At 36.2% G+C, this 26,191-nt stretch overlaps 1 long non-coding RNA gene and 1 pseudogene across 1 annotated transcript; both read left to right on the forward strand.

Annotated features, from left to right (window-relative positions):
- The first annotated feature begins 1,601 nt into the window (after positions 1 to 1,601).
- On the forward strand, positions 1,602 to 3,767 carry LOC131627166 (protein FAR1-RELATED SEQUENCE 5-like; annotated as a pseudogene).
- A 21,239-nt stretch (positions 3,768 to 25,006) lies between these two features.
- Positions 25,007 to 25,719, forward strand: LOC131627154 (uncharacterized). Its single transcript, XR_009291402.1, has 2 exons — positions 25,007 to 25,298; positions 25,397 to 25,719. It is a non-coding gene; the product is annotated as an uncharacterized LOC131627154 (long non-coding RNA).
- Positions 25,720 to 26,191: the final 472 nt, after the last annotated feature.

Consider the following 26,191-nt stretch of genomic DNA (forward strand, 5'->3'; position numbering starts at 1 on the left):
TTCTTTTACTTCAACAGTCTTCCAAGTCCGTGTATGAATCTTCATTAACCTGTCTGTCACCAAACTAAGGTACTCTTCCTTTAAACAGATTCTGTAGGTAAGTTACTATTGTTTTAAAAAATTATGTTTAGAGATTTTATATAAAGCAGAAGCTAGTATAATTGCGAAAAGGACTTTGTATTAAGAACCATGCTTCTATCCGAATCAGAATCAAGAACCATGCTTCTATCCGAATCAGTATCAAGAATCAAATAAAAATAAAGGCACACACACGTTAATCACGCAAGAAAGAAGAGAAAAAAGATTAGTGAGAGTGTGTTAGTTGTTACAATCGAAGTCTTCAAAGACACTTGAATAGTAAGGTCACTGAGTTTAGTAGAGAATGAAAAAAACACGCGCCAACATAGTGAGAGACATATCTGCAATTTAAGTGTTTTTTATGACCAATCTGCAATTTCAATCATTCAGTTGACAATTTCTGAAATTTATTTTCTAGTCCTCGAAGTTTTAAAAATTTGAATATTCTGCCCAATCCTTAACTGCAAAAAATGTACTCACCATTGGCAATTTCCGAAGCAACGTATGCGCTATAAACTGTTGGGTCATGCTAACATGTGCCCTAAGGGCACATGTTAAGGATACTATAAATAGAAAAAGTTAAATGTAATTAAATGCAATAAAGTCATATTTAAAGTTTCGATACATTAAATGCACGCGTTTCAAAAATAAAATTCTATAAATATCTCATTAACATGTGCCCTTGGGGCACATGTTAGCTTTTCCCTAAACTGTTTACTCTGGCGGCGGCTGGTTGTGCAACCGTTGTCGTCTCCGTGCGCCGCCCATCTTCTGTTCCGTGCGTTTTTTTCTTTTTCTCTTGCTGCGATTCTCCCAGGAACGGATTCTCTAACGTTTACGCGGGAACGTTAGAGTGACTTTCAGTATTTTTCAACCACATGATGTTTCTACCCATTCACATGCTTCCACCTGTCTTTGGCTTTATTAACAAATAAATTAAAAATATAGCATAGAAACAACTGAGAACTTCAATCAAATAACTTCTTTTCTCCTTCAACAATACACTTCACCTTCTATTACTGTATCTCCTTCGCTACAGTATTTTTGCCGATCACCGTAACTACTGCCGACCACTTATACATTGTTTTCTCTTCCTCTCAACAAGGTAACTCTATGTTTTCTAAACACGATTTTAATTTTTAACATTTTTTATATGTTGATTGGAAAAATAACTTGACATGTTCATATAATCTATCCTAACGTCAAATAATAAACTTTTTCAAAGTTTTTATTTCTCTGTTACTTTCATTGTTGTTGATTTGTTAATTTCAATGCAGAAAATATGTAATATTAAAAAAATTGGTAAGCAAGAAACAATTATTTTAAATTGTTATCTCTCGACTTTGTTTCCGTTTTTTCATCAGTTTTTTTTATTGCTGTGGTGGTTTATCTCCTTTTATCAATTAGACAAAACAAAGTTCATTGTATTTAATTTCTAATACACACATTATGTTATTCAACTATATTGTTTAACTATATGATTCAAAATTCCAGGTTCTTTTACTTGGAAGTATGATAAAAAAATGACATCTACAAATATTGATTGGAAGCCAGTAATTGGTATGGAATTTGATTCATCAGAGACAGCTTTTTCAGTTTTGGCTCGTATACGGTGCACACGTTGGATTTGGCGTTAGAAAATGTTATGTGAACAAGAATAAAAAAACAGGTTCTATATCATCGTGCAGGTTTGTTTGTTGCAAGGAAGGACTACGACAGGTTGACAAGAGAGATGCTTTTGTTAGTAACCATAGAGCTGAAACAAGAATTGATTACAAAGCAAGGATTTCTATTGTATTGAAGAATAAAAAATTTGTTATTCATGAATTCATAGAGAATCATAATCATTCTTTGTAACAACCAGAGACCACACACATGCTAGCATCACATAGAAAGATAACTGAGGTCCAAACATATGAAATTGATTTAGCTGATGACTCTGGAATACGACAGGAGTCCACATTTCAACTTATGTACACACAGGCGGGGCATAGTTCTAATCTTGGATATACACGTTTGGATCTAAAAAATTATCTCAATGCAAGAAGACAAAGACGTATGGTGTACGGTGATGCTGGATGTCTTTCACAATACTTTCAGCGGCAATTTTTGGAGAATCCATCTTTTTTTCATGCATATTATAGAAGAACAAATCACAAATGTGTTTTGGTGTGATGCAAATATGGTTTTAGATTACGGATACTTTGGTGATGTGGTGTCATTGGACACTACATATTATACAAACCATGCTAATAGATCACTCGCTTTATTTTCTGGTTTTAATAACTATAGACGTTCTGTGATTTTCGGTGTTGCATTATTGTATGACGAGACAATCGAGTCATTTAAATGGTTATTTGATACATTCTTACAAGCACATAGCAACAAAAAACCAAAGACTGTCTTCACCGACCAAGATCAAGCTATGGCTAGAGCATTTACTGAAGTAATGCCTGAGACTCAACACGGTTTATGCACTTGGCATTTGTTGCAGAACGGAATCAAACACCTTGGGAATTTGATGAAGGGTGGAAGCTTTTTTTTAAGAGATTTCAAAAAATGCATGTTTGAATTCGACCACGAAGCAGATTTTGAGATAGCTTGGGCTGATTTGGTCAATAACTACAATCTTTATGAAAATAATTGGATCAAATCTGTTTATGCTATTAAAAGAAAATGGGCTTCATGCTACATGAAGAAAGCATTCACACTTGGCATACGAAGTACACAAGTTAGTGAAAGTCTAAATGCTCACTTTAAATCTTGTATGAAACCGAATGTGGATATCATGCAATTCTTCAAACACTTTGAGCGAGTTGTTGAGGAGAAGAGAGGAAACGAGTTAAGTTGTGATTATGAGTCATCGCATAAGCTTGCAAGGTTAAAATATGAGAAGTCTCCAATAATATTACAAATGGCAAAAGTATACACACACTGTATTTGAGATTTTCCAAAATGAGTTTAAGTTATTCTTAGCTTTATCGATATCAGAAAGAAACGAGTCTCCATCTCTATGCGAATATGTTATCACTATGGTCAATCATGAAGGAACTTGGATGGTATCATTTGACCATACTTCAATCTCCATTACTTGTAGTTGTAGAAAGTTTGAAACATTTGGCATACTTTGTTCACACACATTAAAAGTGTTTGAAGTAAACGATGTTAAGGTTATTCCTGTGAGGTACATTTTACGAAGGTGGACAAGGGAAGCTTGTTGCGGTGTTGTGCAGGATTTTAGGGGGAAAGATGTTGAAGGAGATCCAATTCTATCTAGAACACGAAAACTTAGACAAATTGTCTCTAAATTCATTAGAGTTGCGACTGACGCATCGTCCTACGAAGAGTACCTCACAATCGTTGATGAAAGTATAGAAGTTGCGCGAAAGAAAATAATGGAACTTCGCTTGCAAAACAGAGACAATGAAGATCATAGTGATGAGAATCCAACATTTCCAAGTCACGATCTTACGCAACCGAAGGGATTCAAGAAATGATTGGGTTTAAAGAGACAAAGGCGACTTAAGAGTTGGGTTGAATGACAACCTGCTAAAAAAATAAGTATCACGTCTAGAGGAAAGTCTCGCAGCCAAGTATCTCAAGAAAAAGCATTAACAAGTGGTTTGATTGATGATGTATGTTGTTCAGCACCTCCACTTAATGAACTCCCTCAAACACAAAAGGATTAGTTTAGCTTCACAACACTTTTGATGGTAATTTAAGTTGTCTTGTCTTTGAAAAGTGATTATCATTATTTTTACATATCATGATGTTAATTAATTTTTGTTACTTTGTAGGCGCCCCTAAATGAAACAAATACTACATCATTATAGCGATCGAAGTTAATTAATCACTAAGTTATAATTATTGGGAATACATTATATTGATATTTTGGTGTTACTATTTTTTGGTACAATACTTGATGAATTGGAAATTGTAATTAGGTAGCTCATGAAGCAAGGTGTTAGACATGCTTTGAAGCAGGATTTTGTAATTTTGAAAACCAAAATTCTACATGTAATTATGCCTAGTTCAATGTTGCATTTAGACATGATTTGAATCATGATTTTGTAACTTTGGAAACCAAAATTCTGCATGTGATTATGCTTAGTTAAATTTTGTATTTTGACAAGATTTTATAGATTTGATAGTATAAGTTCAAGCAGAATTTTTATAGCTTTGACAGTATAATTTCAAGCAGAATTTTGTAAGTTTAAGCAGAATTTTTATAGCTTTGATAGTATAAATTCAAGCAGAGTTTTTATAAGTTTGATAGTATAATTTCAAGCAGAATTTTTATAGCTTTGACAGTATAATTTCAAGCAGAATTTTGTAAGTTCAAGCAGAATTTTTATAAGTTCAAGCAGAATTTTTATAGCTTTGATAGTATAAATTCAAGCAGAATTTTTATAGCTTTGATAGTATAATTTCAAGCAGAATTTTTATAGCTTTGACAGTATAATTTCAAGCAGAATTTTGTGAGTTCAAGCAGAATTTTTATAAGTTCAAGCATAATTTTTATAGCTTTGATAGTATAAGTCAAGAAAATTTTTTATAGCTTTGATAGTATAATTTCATGCAGAATTTTTATTGCCTTGACAGTATAATTTCAAGCACAATTTTGTAACCAAAATGGACAGCAGTGAGTTGTAAACAAAATTCTATTAAGAACTTGTGGCAAAGTGTAGCATATATCCCAAATAGAATTCAGTTTAGCATGTCACTGTGACATTGAGTTTTCAACCTATTTTGAATTTTGATATTGTTTAGTACAAATGTGGCATTAACATTAAGTTGCCAAAGTATGAAACATTAAAAACTTATGACATTAACAAAGATCTTGAATGATATGACAGGAAAATTTAACATTGCATATTATAATGAAAACCAAATGAAAATTTGTTTATTCATAACATTTCATTACATGGATAGAGATCAAAAACTGATCCTGTTACTTTGAACTTGACAAACTATCAAATTATACATTATATCCTAAAAGTACATTATGGCCTAAAACTATTTTGTTTCTTCATCTTCTTTATGCTTCACAAGTATAGTACTTGAATCAAATTTGTTTACTTGTCTTCTTTATGATTCAAACGTTGCCGAAAATTAAGTATGCTACTTCACAATTGTCTGCATGCACCAAAATTTCTCCTTCATGCTTTGCCTGCATAAGTCAAACCAAGCATAATACAAATTGTATACAATGTCTTCATAATACCAATTATAAACCAAACATATCAGAATCCTTTCTTCTAATACACCTGCAATAATACAAACCAAACATATCACAGTCCAATTTTAACATGTATAGTTTTATGTTTCATGAACAGAATCAAAGTTGAGTAATTTGTTTTTTAGAGAATCCCTAAATTACAGTTGAATTCAACTTTTCACCAAAAAACAACCATTGAATTCAACTCACGAGTTTGAAATTCAATAATTTTCCAAATCTTACATGATATTTGAAAACAATTGAGACCGTAACACCGACGGAGATGAAAAGACGAAGAAGAATCGTAGGAGCCAGAAAAAGAACCGGTGGAGGCGGCAGGTGGCAGTGGCGAATGAGGCGGCGACAACAACAAAGGGTCACGGTTTGAGTCAGAAAAAGATGAACAATGGAGACAGCGTGGTGGTAGATGACGCCGACCGAAGGAGAAGATTTGGGAATTTTAGGTTTTATCGTTTTCAGCATATTTGCATTTCATCCTCTCCTAATTTCAATTTTAATTGTTTAAAAAAACACGTGGATGCATCTGAACGTTTTTATGGATTGTACGGTTGAAAAGCTGTAAAAGTTACTCTAACATTCCCGCATGAACGTTAGAGAATCCTTTCCCGATTCTCCCGCGTTGGATTCTGGGTTATGGTCTCCGATTTTGTTATTTCAAATAATTACAAAATGTGTTTGAACTTCTAAGTTATTTGGATAAAGTCATAAAAAAATGTAAAATTCATTATTTTAATCGTTGTTAATTATTTTGTTCAATAATAATCTGTTTTTTATTTAACAAGGAAATTTATTGAAAATAAATAAATAAATAAGTGACAAAAAACTTAACTCATTAAAAAGTTAATAAAAATGATAGATGGACATGTTTAAACTATCTTTTGAAAGCATAAATAAGAAGTGACTTTCACTATATGTCATAGTCAACAAAAAAAATCTATATTGATTAATTTATCTGCACATATATTTTTCTATCTTTAAAATATGAGATATCTTAAATCTAAAGGAGTGTATAGTGGATATTCTTCTATTTAATTAAATTATGTGAAGTTTTTTGTGAAATTGTCATTTGGATTAGCTGCATTTTGCAAAACAACATGGAGAAATGTTCAACATGTTCAAGTTGATCTAGCTCGCTTAAGATGTATGGTACTGCAGAAAGGACACACGTTGGACACGATGTCACAATATGTGGTACGACATCTGAGCTTTTGCTCAACATGCCAGACTGCTGCATTTTGGAGTATGTTCTTCAAAAGATTTGTTAAAGATTTTAGTGTTATTGATTTAACAATATGATTAAGTGATTTGTTTGACAGCAGGATGAAGATTGATTCATATTTAAATGGGGATTTAAATTTGAATTTAAATTAAAAAATTATATCTTGTTGGAGAGATTTAAGGGACAAATAATATCCAACAAATTTTGCATCAATTCTAGATGAAATCAAATATCCATGAAGAAAAATCTTGAAATATTATGCTATATAAGGAGCTCACAACCTGCATTGGAATTCAAGCAGTCACATTAAAAATAATAGAGCGCTAGGTTTACAAGGAGTTCTTGTTGTTTTATGTACACTATTATGTTTCACTAACTTGACATAGTAGGTTTATCCAGTGAGTTATAAGATTCACCATCACTCATAGTTATGATTGAAGTTGATTATTAGGGTTTAGTGTGAAAGTTCAAACACTTGGGTTAGTGTTGAGAGAAAATATAGGGGTTCTCATATTTAGGGGGGAGACATAAATGGAAAGTGTTATGGATTGGGTCTGTGGATGGCCCACCGTCGGGTATGGCCTAGTCTAACGCTACTACAAGGAAGGCCCAACGAAGTGGCTAAAACTGCGATAGTCGTTGGGGAGCCTCTCACTCACGTGCCCCTCAAAGGCATGTGGCCAACTGCCCTCCAAAAGAACCGGTCTTCCAACATCCGAAGATTGCGGGGCAGTTAACCTAGAACGAAGATCACACGCTGGTCTTCTCTACCCATGTAGGATCTTGGCAATCTTCTATTGTGGGTCGGAGAATCCATCCCACAATGGACACCTTGGCCCAACACTGGGGGCACTATAAATACCTCTTCCACAGGAGGGTCAGGTATTCTAATCATTCTTTCTAACTTCGTACTTGCACTTTTCACTTTGAACCTTACTTTGGCATTGGAGTATCTTGCAGGTACAACCCCTCTTTTTTTCATCAACCGCAGAAGTTCAAGTGTTGCCGACCACTGAAGATTGTTGTGATCTTGGTAAGATCAGTGGCACCGACGGTGGGGATTCTTTGCTCCCCCATCTTTTTCCAAAACAAACCAAAGCAAACTCAAACTCCAAAACATATCGATCATCATGACCAGCCAACACGATGATAACGTTAAGGAAACTGTCCCCCTACCTTCGCTGCCGGCGACAACCACAACAACGCGACAGCTGGTCAAAAACAAGGTGACCCCAGGGACAGGCAGACTGTCTCCTCATCTTTCAATGACGTGGTCCACAGTGTCGCCTAACATAATGAGACCCTTGATGTCTATCAAGAAATTCTCGTGCCACCTAACACTGATCCTACCACGGTGGTGATCAATTAAACCAACTTCCTCATTTTCCACCAAAACCAACAAATTGAAATGCTAGAGAAGGATCGTAGACCATGTTCCCCCAAGGAGATACCGACGATCGAGATATCGTAGCCCATCCCCGGGACGACGAGAAACCTGTTCATGCTCTCCCCCATGGAGGCACCAAAGGGATGAGTCTCAAAGCCTCTCTCCGCAACCAGCTAGTTGTCGCCCTCGAATGGAAAGGCAATAGCCCGTGGTCACTAAGCGTGATCGCACTCATCCTCGAAAGGAGTGACACTCTCCCATTCACAGGAAGAGCAGAGTTATCGTTCATCCGAAAAAGTTGAAGGGTCGATCAAAGGCTCACCACGCCACGACAGAGGCCCTCGGCTCGACTCCTCCCCGTCTCCCTCACCAATCTGAAGCGATAAAGATGAAACCCTTGGTCCACTGTCTCGAGCGATTATGGAGACTCTGCTCCCGTCGGGATGGAAAAATTATCATCTCTAGCGACATATGATGGCACAACATACCCGGACGATCACATTGAAAACATCAGTGTTATGCTCGACAACCGCAACGTCAGGGGTGCTATCAATTGCATATTGTTCCCCATAACTTTCAAGAAGGGCGCCATGACCCAAGATTTAATGTATCAGGAAGGCACCAGAGGCTTGAAGTACGACAACCCAGCACCACTTATAAGTGCCAAAATGTCGTTATTTCCACTATTGTTTTGTGGCACTTATCGATTCTTTTGCATTGTATTCTTTGAATGAGTCCCCCACTTTTTGTATAATTATATATAAATTGTATTTAATAAATTTTTTGGGTATGTATGTACTGTTTGATAGTTTTCTATTCATTTTGTAGGTATTGATGCGTAATTTGAGCATGAGCAGTAAAGTGTCGAAGGCACCGCTTGAAACGCGCGATTTTGAGCATTTCATCAATGAATAAGAATCAAAGAAAATATAAGAAAAATTATCAATTTTGTATATATTTAGTCATTTTTAGATAGGAAATTGAATAAGCTATCCAATGCTTCGAACCGGACGCAAATCGGAGTTACGGTTCTCAAGTTATGGTCGAAACAAGTTTTCATGTTGCAGCAGAGTTTGCATAGCGAGCTCTGCTATCGCTTAGCGAGATCAGCTGGGCAGAAACACATTAAAAGGGCCAAAATACCCATTTTTTTAGGTTATGTTTTGGGGTATTTGTTCCCAACACATCAACCTTCATTTTTTGGTCTAGAGAGCTTACCAAACAACATTTGAGCTTGCATCTGGATGATCTGAGGTCAAATTTCTCATCGATTGGTGTTGACAAACCAAGAAATGTTTGGTTCCTCTTCTTCTCTTCTTTGTTTAATCTCTATTTATTGGATTTTTTATCGAACTTTACCTTGATTATATGTATACTTATTGTTCATGGTGTTGTATGAAACTCGTTTTACAAATCGATGTTGATGATTGCTTTCTTTATTTGGATTTGGGTTGTTGCAGAAATGGAAACTACGAATCCGGATTTAGGATGAACATCTATTGGGTTTTAATTCTATAGATAGATTAAGGCTTAGTATCCACTTATGTATCGACTCTTAGTGCCTCTGTGTTGTTCGTGTTGTGCTGAGAAATCGCCGACAAGAGCAAAATGGTTGATTTCTCACTTTGCGTTAGACATAACCTTTGTGTGAGTGGTACATGATAATATTGACAAGTGATTTAGGTTGAGTACAATTGGGTAGTAAGTTTAAGTATTTGATAGGGTAGATGAAATGCAAACCCGAGAGTTCTATCCTTTCTGAAGAATGAAATTCTTTTTATAAGTTTAATTCCCGCATTTACTTTAAACCCATTTCAATCCAAACTCATAAACGCGAGAAATTTTCGAACGGCAATTCAATAGCACTAAAGAAATACTTATTTTTGCTGCCGCTTTACCGCTTCAACAACCACCTCAACGAGGAAGGGAGAAAAAGAGAGATGATAAGCCCCATGACTCTCGCGAGCACAGGGGGCTGTCTGACCGTTTCACTAGTACACTTTGTTGACCGCTCCCCGCAAGCATATCCTCGTCGAGTGTACCAATGTCAAGTTAAAATAAGGTGGGGTCTGGTTTCCCAAGGCTACACCCCCTAAGCTAGGAGCCGACAAAACTAAATATTCCCTGTTACACAAGAGTCACGGCCATGTCACCGAAGATTGCATCCACCTCAAGGATGCAATCGAGACCTTAATTAGGGAAGGTCGGCTGAAACAATATACTAAGAAGGGCGAGGCCCTCGATAGGATGTCCGTGAGACAAAATGGTCGAGGAGGAGAAACCCTCTGACGAAGTTGTCCTACTACAGGTCTCCCTGTGCATCTCTCAGCTTGAAGATTTCTACGTCTCCGACAAGGCTAATATGCCCTTGTCTACCCATAGCACGTGGGAAAAGTTCCCATCCTTTATGGTTATATCTAGCGAAGGGTTCAACCAGCTCACGGTAGGGTAGGTGAAAAGGAATTTTCATGAGCTGGTCGACGCAAGTTCAAACCAAAATGCGACCCTCAATAAGTTCTGTAGAAAATCTGAGCCTGCCACCTTCTATCTCGAGGAGCCGCTGGGTGGATCTCCCAACTCCAGTATTCCTTTTCTCGGGAGATTAAAAATAGCAAACTTTGACGTTCATCGTATTCTGGTCGACCAAGGGAGCTCCGTCGACATAATGTACGTCCATCTGTTCACCACTTTTCAGCTCAACCACACTCATTTGAATTCATAAATGGGGTCCAGCCTACATGGCTTCAATGGCACTACCACTAGGCCATGATGTTACGTCAAGCTTCTCGCCGCCTTTCGGGAAGAGGAAATCACCAGACAAGTCAAAGTTCGTTTCCTGGTCATCGAATGTCCGTCTTTGTCATTTGTGCTAACTTTTATCAAACTAGCTGATTTGTGGTTAGATCAATTAGAGAATGGTGAAAAAACTTTTAATCGATTATAAAAGCTCTTAATCAGTTAATCCATGTAACTGTATTAGGATTGTTGGATGTGAATATGGAAATAGAAAATAGTCTAGAGGGGGTGAATATACTTAAAAACAAAAGTCAACCAATTCTTCAAATACGAATAATGAGAGGTTTTTTAGAGTTTGCGCGTTGAAGGTTATTAAGCGAAAATGTAAAATTGTACTCAATAGACAATTATCAGGTAGCAACCCAAATCACTTTAGAAATATCGTAATAACTAAACGAAGAAACACAATGTATGTAATTGAATCAATTAAATAAGTCATGAGATGTGGTTACACAATTTATCAACAAATCATTCTAAAAGCACGATGTTTAGCAAATTTTAATCACCACTAAAGCTCTTAATGGTTTCCCAATTCAAACAGAACCTAATTTTATCAAATTAAATCTCTATTACCAAAATGTAAACCTAAACACATATGTTCTACGAAATTAAAATTAAAAAGGGAGAGAGAGAGAGAGAGAGAGAGAGAGAGAGAGAGAGAGAGAGAGAGAGAGAGAGAGATGACACAATGATTTAAAAGTGCTTCCACTCTTTCGTCCTCGCTTGAGTCTACGTGCACTATTGAAAGTACCTGCATAATTCCATCACATTTTGATAAATACACAAAGATGTCTTACAACCACTTATCCGTAACAATGCTAAAGACAATAAAACTTCAATTCCAGATCTTGACTTGTATAGATGGCCAACTGCCAAACCCTTCTGCGCAATCTTCACTCGATTAATGCTTCCAATCTTCCAATAACACCAATTCTACTCTAAGCCTTTGTATGTAGCAATCAACCCCTTGATCCTACCGAATCTTTGAGCGGTGAAATTATTGTTAGACGCTGGCCTTAGGATCTAGAGGGGGGTGAATAGATCGTTCACAGTTTTACGGAGTTAAACGACTTTTCAGCGGAAGTGATTCTGAATCGACTCGCGTCTATTCCGAACCACTATCGAAACGATTATATATGTGTTTAAAACCAGTCGAAGACTTGAGATAAGTGATAAGAGTATATGTTGCAGAATCAAAGCGTTGCTCTTATTGAAAATCAGATTAACTTCTTGTATGATGGACAATGTTTGCAATGCAGTAAGAGTGATAGAAACAAATATACAAACACTTGGTGATAATGATCAAATTGATGGTGATTCAATATGTGATGGATTGTGATGTTTATATAGGTTCTTAATTCACAATCTTAACACTCGAATCGTTGATCAATTTGCTATTATAACCAAATATGAACAGAATGTAAATGAAAAAGTAAAAGCGACAAGAACACGATATTTGTTTAGGCAGTTCGTCGATCGTCCTCGCTACGACTACGTCTGCCCCCAATTCCAAATTGAAATTGGGTAATCTTTCATTAATGTTGAAAGTAGTATATACAAAGAAGATAACAAAGCGATAAACGATAAACCAATTATGTCGATCCTTTGAATCTTCTTCCCCCTTAATCTTGAACAAGATCAAGGTTATCCAAGAGCTTCACTTTGATTCCCTTCTGCAGTGTCTTGATTCCTTGAACTCCCCGTTCCTCAATCGTTACACTCAGCCGAATCCTCAATGAACGTCTCTTGATAAAAACCCCCAAGAACCACCCGTTGTGGAGGACAAAACCCGCAGATTTTATTCACCAACAAACCCCACAAACCTTCACCCACTAGGAATCTTCAATTCCATTCCATGGACGTTATCGAACTCATCACTAACCCGCAACGCAAGAATGATTATGTGTAATTGTGTTGGAGATGATGAAGAACGAAGATGAGAAGCGTTTGTGTATCTTTCAGTCATTGGTGTTGATGAATAATTAACATGGAATGATATATATATAGTTGCTGGTATGTTGGAGCAGAGAAAACACATAATTTGGGAAGTTTTCAGCAAATAGGTTGACCTACTTTAGTGCTTAGGTCGACCTAACAGAAGCAGAGTTGAAATTGTCCCAGTTAGGTTGACCTGTTAGGTTGGCCTAAAATCTGTTAGGTTGACCTGCTGAAGGTTTAGGTCGACCTAAAGTCAGTTAGGTTGACCTGTTGAAGGTTTAGGTCGACCTAAATGCAGTTTTTTCCAGTTAGGTCGACCTGTTGAAGGTTTAGGTCGACCTAAAGTCAGTTGAAATGCATTTTTGTGACTTTTCTTCAGTTTAGGTCGACCTAGGAGTGTGGGTAGGTCGACCTAACAGTGACATCTGTAAATCCCTTCAGTTTAGGTCGACCTAGGAGTGTGGGTAGGTCGACCTAACAGTGACCTTGTCAGTTTTGCTGAGTTTGCTCTAGTTTTGAGTCGACCTAGGGCTTTGCTTGGTCGACCTAACAGATGCAATACCATTTTCTGAGTGATTTGAGCTTCATAATCTTCCATTGTCTTGAGTCATTCATTTATGCTTTTGTATTTGGTTGCTTGTGATGTTTGCCATGAATCAAAAACTCATTTGTGAGTGCATGCTTGTTCTTACAAACTCCCCCTTTTTGATGATGGCAAACATTTGATTAAATGACGAAAGCTCCCCCGGTCTTGTATGCGTAAGCTCCCCCGTACTAAGCTCCCCCGTACTAAGCTCTCCCGTACTCTCAACTCATCTCCCCCTTTGTCAACATCAAAAAGAAAGAAACCAGGAGAATAGTATAAGAGAATAACAAAATAATCTAAACAAAACAATGTCTTACATAACACAATAGTAAAGAAATAGAGCATAATATCCAAACATATTTAAAGGTACAAACCAAGCTTAAGTTCAAGTAATAAAAGACATAATAATATGACAGAAATGAGATGCAATGCAATGAACTAATGCAATACTCGCTAACGTTTGCCCAAACATGTTAGATGTATGCTTATTCTACTATTTTTATGTCCAAACATGATATGTTATGAGTAATGATGAACAACATATACATGTAAATGAGATAGGTGGAGAAGCATATAAGAAGTCACTATAAACATGTTAATTGATAGCATATTATAGCATCAATGATATTTTTGGAAGTGAACAACAAACATGTTACCACTTTCTCAATTGTAGGTATCTCGTCATCATTTCGTATAATGAAGTATATTCCTCTAGTCAATGTGGAATGATGCTTGATTTGATGATGAACTACCTTCATACTGAGAGAGATGTTAGCTTGAGCATAATCAATATATATATAAAGTAAAGGAATAAAATTAAGGAAACAAACGCATTTAGCTCAAAATTAGAGATATCTAATATCCCTAATTCCCTATGAATGTTGAAGAACTGCTCCGTTGCAAGAGGTTTGGTGAAGATGTCAGCTAGTTGCTTCTTGCTCTTCAAGTTTATGGCACTTGTGTTGTCGCACATGATAGGTATACGATCAAGCTTAATACCAAAGTCAAGAAGTTGTTGCTTGAGCCATAATATCTGCGCACAGCAGCTTCCGACAGCTACATATTTTGCCTCAGTAGTAGATAATGCAACCGATACTTGTTTCTTGCTATGCCAACTTATCAATGAATTTGAGAATAGATGACATGTTCCACTGGTGCTCTTTCTATCGGATTTGCAGCCAGCAAAATCTGAGTCGGAGAATCCCACCAAATAACACTCATTTCCCTTCGGATACCATAGGCCATATGTAGGAGTTCCACGTAGATGTCGCAGAATTCTTTTGACAACTTTTAAGTGAGATTCCTTTGGACAAGATTGATATCTTTCTCATCTTTGTCTAGGTTAGTATTTGTTGCCATAGGTGTGTCAATCTCTTTTGCTTCACTCATTTCAAATCTTTTGAGCAGCTCCGTACAGTATTTAGTTTGATTTACAAACGTTCCATGACTGAGTTGCTTGATTTGTAGGCCAAGGAAGAAATTTAGCTCACCTATGAGACTCATCTCAAATTCACTCTGCATAAGCTTAGAAAAATCTTTGACAAGTTTTGCATTAGTCGACCCAAATATAATGTCATCTACATAAATTTGGACTAAGAGAATATCTTTATCTTTTCTTTTAATAAAGAGAGTAGTGTCAACTTTACCCCTAGAGTACCCTTGACTAAGGAGAAATTTGCTCAAACGTTCGTACCAAGCCCGAGGGGCTTGTTTAAGACCGTATAGAGCACGTTTCAGCTTATAGACATGAGTTGGATACATGAAATTCTCAAAGCCGGGTGGCTGAGCAACATAGACTTCTTCATTTATATAGCCATTTAGAAAGGCACGTTTAACATCCATTTGGAATAGTTTGAAGTCTTTAGAACAAGCATAAGCAAGTAAGAGACGAATAGCTTCGAGACGTGCTACAGGAGCGTATGTCTCTTCATAATCAATACCTTCCTCTTGATTATAACCTTGGGCAACTAATCTAGCTTTGTTTCTAGTAATAACGCCGTTTTCATCAAGTTTGTTACGAAAAACCCATCTAGTGCCTATTACTTGATGATCTCCCGGATGAGGGACTAAGTCCCAAACATCATTCCGTTTAAATTGGTTTAATTCTTCTTGCATGGCCATTAGCCAATGCTCATCAAGTAATGCATCCTTAGCGTTTTTCGGCTCAACTTGTGAAACAAAAGCAAAATGATGACAGAAGTTACTTATCTTTGAGCGTGTTGTAACGCCCCTTGAGATGTCTCCTATTATATTGTCAATTGGATGGTCTTTCACATTTGTCCAGGCCTTGGGAAGTTCTTCATTGTTTGAGATGCTTTCTTTTTCATTTTCATTGTGAGACTCATCTTTCTCTCTCTCAGCATCTTTCTTTACAATACTTTCATTCTCGTCTTCCTTATTCTTGACAATGTCTTCAGTGGACGGACCTGCACCATTAAATGAAAGACCTTTCTCGACATATTTTGCATAAGATTCATCAAAAGACACGTGTATTGACTCTTCTACTATAAGTAATCTCTTATTATATATCCGATATGCTTTGCTAGATTGTGAGTAACCAAGGAATATGCCCTCATCAGCTTTAGCATGTAGATGTTGTTTACTCTTAAGCCCTTAAACATAATGTCTCTTTTCTTAGTATGTTCTATTGTGCAGCCAGAATTTGTAAACATTACTTTAAAATCTTTGTCACACAATTGAGTTATACTTAAAAGATTATGTTTAAGACCTTCTACTAGCAGCACATCAGTTATAGTAGTGGTAGAAGGGTTACCTACACTTCCTTTACCAAGTATGGCTCCCCGATTATTATCTCCATAGGTGACATACCCCTTTTTCTTTGCTTGAAACTCAACGAAAAGAGATAGGTCTCCAGTCATGTGTCTTGAACATCCGCTATCAAGGAACCACAACCTTTCGGCAATGTCAAGACACTTTTCCTGCAAGATTAATTTAAAGAGGGAGGTCCCCAATTTTCATTGGGTCCTTGGTAGTGAGTACACAATTTGTTGCACTTAGGCAACCATTGAAATACTCCTTTAGGAACTAAAATTCTCCTAAATTTGCATTTTTCAATGGTATGTCCCTTTTTGCAACAATAATGACAGGTAATATGATGAGAATATGGAGTTTTGCTAGTTGATAATTTTGGTACAAAAGTGTATTTACTATATAAAGGAGTATACGATCTTTTGCCTTTGTCGGAATGTTTTGCTCCATTTTTCTTTAGATATTTGTTGTATCTTCGCACAAACAGTCCCATTTCCTCATCATCGGAGTCTTCGTCATCACTTGTGTCACTATCCTTTGGCTCTCGTTTTGAGGTCTTGGAGCTCGAAGCTTTTAGAGCTATTGACTTCTTCTCTACCTCTTTCTCCATGTTCTTTTCTTTCTTTGTCCTTTTCTCATGCATGTCAAGGCATTTAAGGTGTTGTTCATGTTCCTCTAGTTTACCAAATAGAGTTGTGATGTCTAAAGTGTTTAGATCATTTGCTTCCTTTATTGCTGTAACTTTGGGTTGCCATTCCCTGTTCAAACATCTTAAGATTTTGTTAGTAGCAACTGCATTGGAAACAGGTCTATCAAGAGAATTTAAACGATTTTTCAAGTGAACGAATCTCTTCTGCATGTTTTTGATGGATTCACCATCTTCCATGTGGAAGAGTTCGAATTCTTGAGTTAGCGTATTGATTCTAGCTAGTTTGACATCATCCGTTCCCTCGTGGGCAACTTGCAATGTGTCCCACATAGCTTTAGCGGATCTACAATGGGAAACGCGATAGTATTCATCAACTCCTAGAGCTGAGATTAGAATGTTTCTCGCTTTCCAATCGTATGCATGTCTCTTTTCATCTTCAGCATCCCAAGTATTTTCTGGTTTTGGAACAACTGCACCAGCTGCATTTGTCATGGTGATCTGAAAGGGACCATTGACAATAGCTGTCCAGATGTTCCTATCAATTGCATTGATGTGGACACACATACAATCCTTCCAATAGCCATAGTTTTCACCGTTGAAAACTGGAGCTCTATTATGAGCCCCTTTAGGTCCGGAAGCCATCTTTCCAATAAGTGTTTCACGTAGCACGGAATAAACCAGAGCTCTTGATGCCACTTGTTAGACGCTGGCCTTAGGATCTAGAGGGGGGTGAATAGATCGTTCACAGTTTTACGGAGTTAAACGACTTTTCAGCGGAAGTGATTCTGAATCGACTCGCGTCTATTCCGAACCACTATCGAAACGATTATATATGTGTTTAAAACCAGTCGAAGACTTGAGATAAGTGATAAGAGTATATGTTGCAGAATCAAAGCGTTGCTCTTATTGAAAATCAGATTAACTTCTTGTATGATGGACAATGTTTGCAATGCAGTAAGAGTGATAGAAACAAATATAAAAACACTTGGTGATAATGATCAAATTGATGGTGATTCAATATGTGATGGATTGTGATATTTATATAGGTTCTTAATTCACAATCTTAACACTCGAATCGTTGATCAATTTGCTATTATAACCAAATATGAACAGAATGTAAATGAAAAAGTAAAAGCGACAAGAACACGATATTTGTTTAGGCAGTTCGTCGATCGTCCTCGCTACGACTACGTCTGCCCCCAATTCCAAATTGAAATTGGGTAATCTTTCATTAATGTTGAAAGTAGTATATACAAAGAAGATAACAAAGCGATAAACGATAAACCAATTATGTCGATCCTTTGAATCTTCTTTCCCCTTAATCTTGAACAAGATCAAGGTTATCCAAGAGCTTCACTTTGATTCCCTTCTACAGTGTCTTGATTCCTTGAACTCCCCGTTCCTCAATCGTTACACTCAGCCAAATCCTCAATGAACGTCTCTTGATAAAAACCCCCAAGAACCACCCGTCGTGGAGGACAAAACCCGCAGATTTTATTCACCAACAAACCCCACAAACCTTCACCCACTAGGAATCTTCAATTCCGTTCCATGGACGTTATCGAACTCATCACTAACCCGCAACGCAAGAATGATTATGTGTAATTGTGTTGGAGATGATGAAGAACGAAGATGAGAAGCGTTTGTGTATCTTTCAGTCATTGGTGTTGATGAATAATTAACATGGAATGATATATATAGTTGCTGGTATGTTGGAGCAGAGAAAACACATAATTTGGGAAGTTTTCAGCAAATAGGTTGACCTACTTTAGTGCTTAGGTCGACCTAACAGAAGCAGAGTTGAAATTGTCCCAGTTAGGTTGACCTATTAGGTTGGCCTAAAATCTGTTAGGTTGACCTGCTGAAGGTTTAGGTCGACCTAAAGTCAGTTAGGTTGACCTGTTGAAGGTTTAGGTCGACCTAAATGCAGTTGTTTCCAGTTAGGTCGACCTGTTGAAGGTTTAGGTCGACCTAAAGTCAGTTGAAATGCATTTTTGTGACTTTTCTTCAGTTTAGGTCGACCTAGGAGTGTGGGTAGGTCGACCTAACAGTGACATCTGTAAATCCCTTCAGTTTAGGTCGACCTAGGAGTGTGGGTAGGTCGACCTAACAGTGACCTTGTCAGTTTTGCTGAGTTTGCTCTAGTTTTGAGTCGACCTAGGGCTTTGCTTGGTCGACCTAACAGATGCAATACCATTTTCTGAGTGATTTGAGCTTCATAATCTTCCATTGTCTTGAGTCATTCATTTATGCTTTTGTATTTGGTTGCTTGTGATGTTTGCCATGAATCAAAAACTCATTTGTGAGTGCATGCTTGTTCTTACAATTATCCAGAGATGTAAAAAGAACTTCGTCTTATCCGTAACCTTCCACACAGTCAATACTTAGGCAATTCTGGAGAAAAGACATTCTTCTTTTCACTAGAATTTGTCAACACCAGTGATAACAACCCCAATCTTGCAAGAACCTGAAAACCTTTAAACAGGTCTCCAAGAGCGATTAATTTCAAGACATTATCTCCCCCAATCAATTAACATCTACTCAAGATAAAGATGTGAAAAAGAAATGAGGTTGAAGATGAAACATTTCTGATTGCAATAGTTTCCAATGGATGGTTAATTTTCACAGAAAATTCACACAACAATTATGAAAACTTTCACAAATGAATATGAATTCTTTTATGAAAAGTTTAACTAAAAGCTCATGTTTGTGCTTGAGATGAAGCACACAAAATACTAAAAAAAGGTCAATGCATGTAATGTGTCAAATGAGTAAGTGAGTGAAATAAAAGAAAATATGAAATTTAGACCATTTGTTGTTGATTCGAATTAAGTGCATTGTGTGATTCGAATCATAGGCCACGTGATTCGAATCATGTGTAATATGTGATTCCAATCAATTGCTCCCAGGATTAAATAAAAAATCCAGAAAAGATGCATGATTCGAATCATGTACAAGGAAAAATTCGAATCAATTTGGACGGAGATTTTTGAAAGATCAGAAAACTTGCCTGATTCAAATCATGTATAAACCTTGATTCGAATCAGAAGGTTCTCAAAATATTTTGCAAGTCTCAGTTTAATTTGATTCAAATCAGATGCTTGAAAAATTGATTTTTCATGATTTTAACACTTTTCATTGCACGTATTTTGGAAAAAAGTGCAATGCTTTTATTCCATCGATTCATACACTTGACTAATAACATTTTAATCAAGTAAAAACATAACCAAAAGGTTTATGCATGATAAAATATATGAATCATGTGAGAGAAATCTACGAGGGAGACTCAACAAAGATAAAATACGAAGGCGATAAGATAAGCAATCAAAACTTAACCGTATCGGAATTTCCCCCCTGCCAAAGACGAGGATATGCAGCAACAACAAATCCCCCTAGGGATATGCAACTATAAGGGTTTCCTTTTCTGAATTAGGGTTGATATTTTTAAAGGTGTTTTAATCCATTACCACCTAAGTTTAATCGATTAGATCAACATGGATCATTTCCTTTTTTAGCTAACATTTTTTTATGTAAAGGAGATTTCTCCTCATTTTATTACACGCCAAATTTATGAATAGAAATCTCTCTGATTTTTCTTCTACTTTGTTTTAAAATTGCTTTTTCATGAGAATTGTCATAGTGCTAAAATATTGAAAAGTCCTTGTGAGAGTTGTGTTGTAATCAGTGTTGTGCTTAATTTTCTTTATTCAAGAGCGTGATTCTCTTATGGAATTATTTTGTGAAGACTTAAAAGGTTCCAAGCTAAATCGGATAAAAGCTTGTTTGCAGGTTCTGGTCCTTGACCCATGTAAAAGCTCTAACTGTAGGTCCTTAAGCTTGATCTCTGTAAAAATATGTTTGAAGGTTCTTGAGTTATGTCTGTGCAAAAGCTCTAGCTGTCTGTCAATTTTTGAGCTTAGCAAGTATAAAAGTTCTATTTGTTTATTGTTGAAGGTTTGTGAGCATATCATGTAAAAACCTTAAGTGTGATTTTAGGGGAACTCTAAAAAGAAAACTTGAGAATATGAGTAGACCAAATAGTTAAGATCAAAATTGTATAATTCTCTAGTACAATATCTCTATCTCTTCTCTCTTTAATTTATGTTGTTTATGGTATTTCATTCGCGTATCTCTCTTTATCTCCATGTTCTTTCTATATTTTTCGTTGTTATAGCTCTAATGATTAATTTAATCAATTTAATTATGTTTTCAATCATCATCATTAAATTTCACTTTAAAGACAAAAATATGACGTATAACTCACTCACTAACTCGGCCATAATGTATCTATAGTTACATATGTTCATGTGTTTTATTTGTTGAGACATTCAGGAAAATTTACAGCATTTAAAGGTGGAAATAGACTGAGTTGAGGTAGGTTTTGCCAAGTTTAAGTTTGATCTGTAAAAAAAACTGAAGCCTCAGACTGGTTTGTAGCATGTCATAAACTTATTTTTTAGGCTTGAGTCTGACCTTTTCGAATGTCTAGTTAGCCTGTTAGCCTACATAAAAGCCTATTTATTTTAAACATATATACATAAACAATTCAAATAATGTTTAACTTATTTTAACTTATCTATGAGCACAAATTTTATGAGACTATTTGCTTACAAGAATTTATAAAATTAAGGGTTAATAGTAATTCACCCCCTGTAATGTTAGCGAATTTTGCTTTTCCCCCTCCCTACCTTTTGGCAATGGTTTTTTCAAAAAAACCGTTTCCAAAACCTGCCTTTGGCAACGGTGGGGGGTAAACCGAAACACGCTCATATTACAGGGGTAAACTACTATTAACCCTAAAATTAACATATGATATTGTTCATAAGGTGTTTTAATCTTATTTTCACAAGTTCTCTAAAATAACTAATTTTTATTTATGTATTTTAATTCAAAATACAGAATATTATTTAATAATAATAATAAATTATCCATCTTAATTTCAATAGGCGATCTGATAGATTTTAAAAAAGAAATTATAGTTTGAGATCTAACATTTTAATTAAATAGGCTTATAAAGAGATTAAATTTTTTTATGATCTAATCTGAACCTGCGTAAGTTAAATCGTTAATTAAATAGGTTTATAAAAAGATTAAATTTTTTTATTTAAAAAAAGTATGATCTAATCTAAACCTGCGTAAATTAAATCGTTGGCCTCAGCTAATCGGTGTGACATACTTTTACCCCTAACAACACTTTTGTTAAATCATTATATTAGACTAAGATTAACCATACAAGTGAATTTAGACTATTCATTGCTCAAATTTTATAACATTAACTATGTTTTTTTTTTTGAAATCAAGAAATATATATATATAAAACACCAAACGTTCGAAATTACAACACCGGAAAGCCAAAAAAGAAAATTACAAACCGATTGAAACTTAACTTAAGTAAAATAATGGGTTATTGCTAAACTCAAAAAAGTTATAATTGGAATGTGTAATTTTCCCAATATACGACCACCTCCAAATTAAAGTCTTACAACTCCAAACAACATCCCTCGAGTTCCACGAACCTTGGTTAAAGACTATATCGTTCCTACGCAACCACAAGCTCCATAAAATAGCAAGCCAAACGATACCAACTTTTGCAACTTTAACTTTCTTAGACCGACAAAAAGAGCTCCAATAGATAAACCACTCCTTAAAATCAAAACCGACTTTAAAAGGTAACCCAATCCACTCGGCCATTTCTCTCCAAACAACACCGACATTTCGGCAAGAAAGAAAAGAGTGGAGAAGGGATTCATTATAATCGGCACAAAAAACACACTCCATATTCGAGGTGTTAGAAATAATACCTTTATTCAAAAGAGAATCTTTGGTTGGTACTTTGTTGATAAAGCATCTCCATCCGAAAGCCTTCACTTTCAAAGGGACATGTGAGTCAGTCCATTTTATATAGTGTTGAATTTGAATATCTTTTTGAAAATTTCTTTGGCCACCTCCCTATGGGGGTCACCCCCAGCGAAAATTCCAAAATACCCCTGCTTCGGAAGTTCATTTCCGAAAGCGTCTTTTTTTGAAAAAATTTACATACTTCGGAAGTGCACTTCCGAAATACTGCGATTTCTGCAGATTTATCAAAACACTCCCCCTCCCCCAATCATTTACCCTAAATCAAAACAAAAAGTGGCAAAGGCGAAAATTTGTGCAAACAGAATTCCAAAGCTGCATCAAGGCTCCAATCACACTGCTAAACAACATTCAAAAGCCCTCAATCCTAACACTTTGTAAGTTTTGAAATTTTTAGATCTATTATTGAAATGCATGTTATTTAGGGTTTTAATTGCATAAATGATATATGGTTAGGTTGTTAGTAGTATTTAGGTTGTTTAGAAGCATTTTGATTTGGTTTGAAGTTTGGTTTAGGGGTCTGTCATGGAAACTCCATCGCAGGGGTGTTTCGGAAGTTCATTTCCGAAAACACCTCCATCCTAGTTTTCGGAAATGAATTTCCGAAATGTATCAGAAGTTCAAATTTTTTTGTTTACAGGAACATGTCAGGCAACCAACTAGCACGCAGGACTGCGTCTTCTAAAGAGGGCGCTAAGGGAAGAAAGGGTTCTTTAAAGAAGGAGGTGAAAGAGATGAAGGAGGTGAAGGAGGTGAAGGAGAAGAAGAAGCTTTTGACTGGTTCTGCTTCTCGTCCCCTGGGGGTCCATGGCTCGGACGTGCAGGCTCAGCCTTCAGGCGTGATCAACGCTGATGGTTCTGATACTGAGTGGGATGAGGATTGGTATAATTATCTTCATTCGGAGGAGTTCGCTCGTCGGGAAGAATAACGTGTTTTTATTTTGTTTGATGTGTACTTTGTAATGCTCGTCGGGCAGAATAACATGTTTTTGTTTTGTTTGACGTGTTTTGTTTTGTTTTGTTCTGATTTCGGATTGTATCGCACAGTGTTTTTGTATTGGATTTATCATGTTAGTTTTTGGAAGTGGTAACCGGGGTCGGAACATATGACGGAGGAGGTGGATGTTCGGAGGAAGAAGAACCGGAGGTACGTCCACCGCGAGACAAAGGAGCCAATCAATGTAAGCTATAGTTTATCATTATCATCTGGGGACGTCATTTCTAAAAAATCAAGATTAAAAATAATAAGATTTTTTTCCCAATTTTTTGTAATGACGTCCCCTGATGATAATGATAAACTATAGCTTACATTGATTGGCTCCTTTGTCTCGCGGTGGACGTACCTCCGGTTCTTCTTCCTCCGGACATCCACCTCCTCCGTCATATGTTCCGGCCCCGGTTACACCTCCTCCGTCATTTGTTACTTACAGTAGTACGTATTTTTATTAAAAGAATAAAAAAACCTTTTGAAATTTGGAAGCCTTTTTTTCTCCCCACCACTCTCTCATCCCCACCTACCCGTGTTCAACAATATGTAACTTTAATTTTATGTAATATTATCGTTGTAATCTTCACCCGATTAAATAAAGCGAATTGTTGTTGTTTTTCATTTTATTCTGTCCAGACATATTTTCGGAGGTTCATTTCCGAATTCTCCAAGGAGGGTGCGTTCGGAGATGAACTTCCGAAACACCACATTTTCTGAAAAGTAACTTTATTTCGGAGATGCATCTCCGAAATCAATATTTTATATTAAAAAAAACACGTTTTCGGAGATACATTTCCGAAAACACCTTTTTTAAGAAAAAAAGTACAGTTTCGGAAATGAACTTTCGAAACAAGGGGTATTATGATAAATTCACCAGGGGTGGGCAAGAAGGTTAGGAGGTGGGTGAAGAAATTTTCATCTTTTTTCTCATATCTCACACGTAATTATTCATCGCATTCCTTAGAAATGTAGAATCAACAATAAAATATATGTATTATTTTCTCACCACACACCAAATCACGAGCCACAAGATTATTTAATTTTCACTGATCTTTTTAAACCAAATCATCTGCATTACATTGATTTCATCAACAATGATCAGTTGAAAGCAATTGTAAATCCCTGAAATAGTAGCATCCAAAGCTGCCAACCCACCAACTCTTAATAAATCACGTTCCACATCACGTGACGCCCCCAGAAAAAATAAAATCAATTTAAACCTAATCATGTGCTGATTTAGCTTTGGGACTTGTAAGCTGAATTAGTCAAAGATTTAGCACATGACTCACCTCCAAATTCCAATGCAAATCCATCTACTGATTATAATATCTAAAATTTTTAACCAACTCAATTGATAGTTGTGTAGAGACATCACACTGATGCTGATACAGAAGTGTAGGTTCGAATCAACGCAGATTCAAACCAGCAACATCCATCTTATTCACTACTTGACAAAAAATAATAATAATATATGATGTTTCATATCTCATCATTACAAATATAGATTGTAATTAAGTGAAAGACATTCCTCAAACACCAAGTGAATAAAAAACCAACATGAGATCTTTGTGTACCTTAATCATTGCTTTGATCTTTGCCATAACAATGATCCTTTCACTTGAGGTAACCGTTGCCAAAGCTAGGACTTACCCATCTTCTTCATCCAAAGTTTCAAAAATGGTTTCATCATTCCATTCTCTCTCACATAAACAAGAGGCATCAAAATCATCTCAAGAGGTAGCTGCTAGCCTTAGATTCATCCCACCTAGCAGACCAAATCCAACACAGAACAAGTAATTAAACTAGTCCTCTTTCTTCAATAAGTTTGTCTCCAATCATTGTGTTTTCCATTGAATCTACATGTTAACAACAAAGGGTGTGTCTTTACCAGGTTAAAGCCTAGGATAAAGGATTGAAGAAAGAAATTGCTGGATTCAGACTTCAACTGTGTCTTGCTCTAGCTATGGTTTTTTCCTATTTTTTCTCAGCTTTCACTTCTTAGTTTTGTTAGTCATAGTGATATATATAGTTAAGGTTTCAAATTTTTGTGTGTTTTTCTATTTTAGATTTCAATTTATGTTCTTTTATTACGTTGATGTTTTAGATTATAGGTAGTATAGGAGCTAATGATTGTAAAGGATAAAATAGTAGCCATCATAATGTAAAACTCAAAACTGGTAAATTTTTGCTTGCTATAAGTTTAGATTCCTGAAACATTTGGACGATTTAGAATGCCATAAGTTTATTCTTACATCAACATCAATTCCAAAATTAATTAATTCCACAAACTTCAATTGTTCCATTTATCTTTGACAAGAACATTGTTAATATGATATTCCTTTCTCCCACCAAACTAAGTATAAACATTGGCAGTGATCAAGACAATGTCAATGATCTTCACCAATCAAGACCCCGATCGTTCCTTTCTCAATCCTCCGGTTGTAGCAAGTTTGTTGAGCGGATCTTCAATCCCTCAATCCCTTATGCACGGCTGAATTGATTTCCAAAGCGAACCAATCGTCAAAAACCTTCGTACCAAAACTTTGATGAAGAAGGAAAAAACCTAAGGTTTTATACAAGAAACACCCTCAACAATCTTCACTCGAACAAGATAAATGTCTACCGTCGAATCTCGAACAAGACAAATGTCTACCGTCGAACCTTATCAACACACGTTCCTTACTCC

The sequence above is a fragment of the Vicia villosa genome, unplaced genomic scaffold (assembly GCF_029867415.1).
Source record: "Vicia villosa cultivar HV-30 ecotype Madison, WI unplaced genomic scaffold, Vvil1.0 ctg.000351F_1_1, whole genome shotgun sequence".
NCBI lineage: Eukaryota > Viridiplantae > Streptophyta > Magnoliopsida > Fabales > Fabaceae > Vicia > Vicia villosa.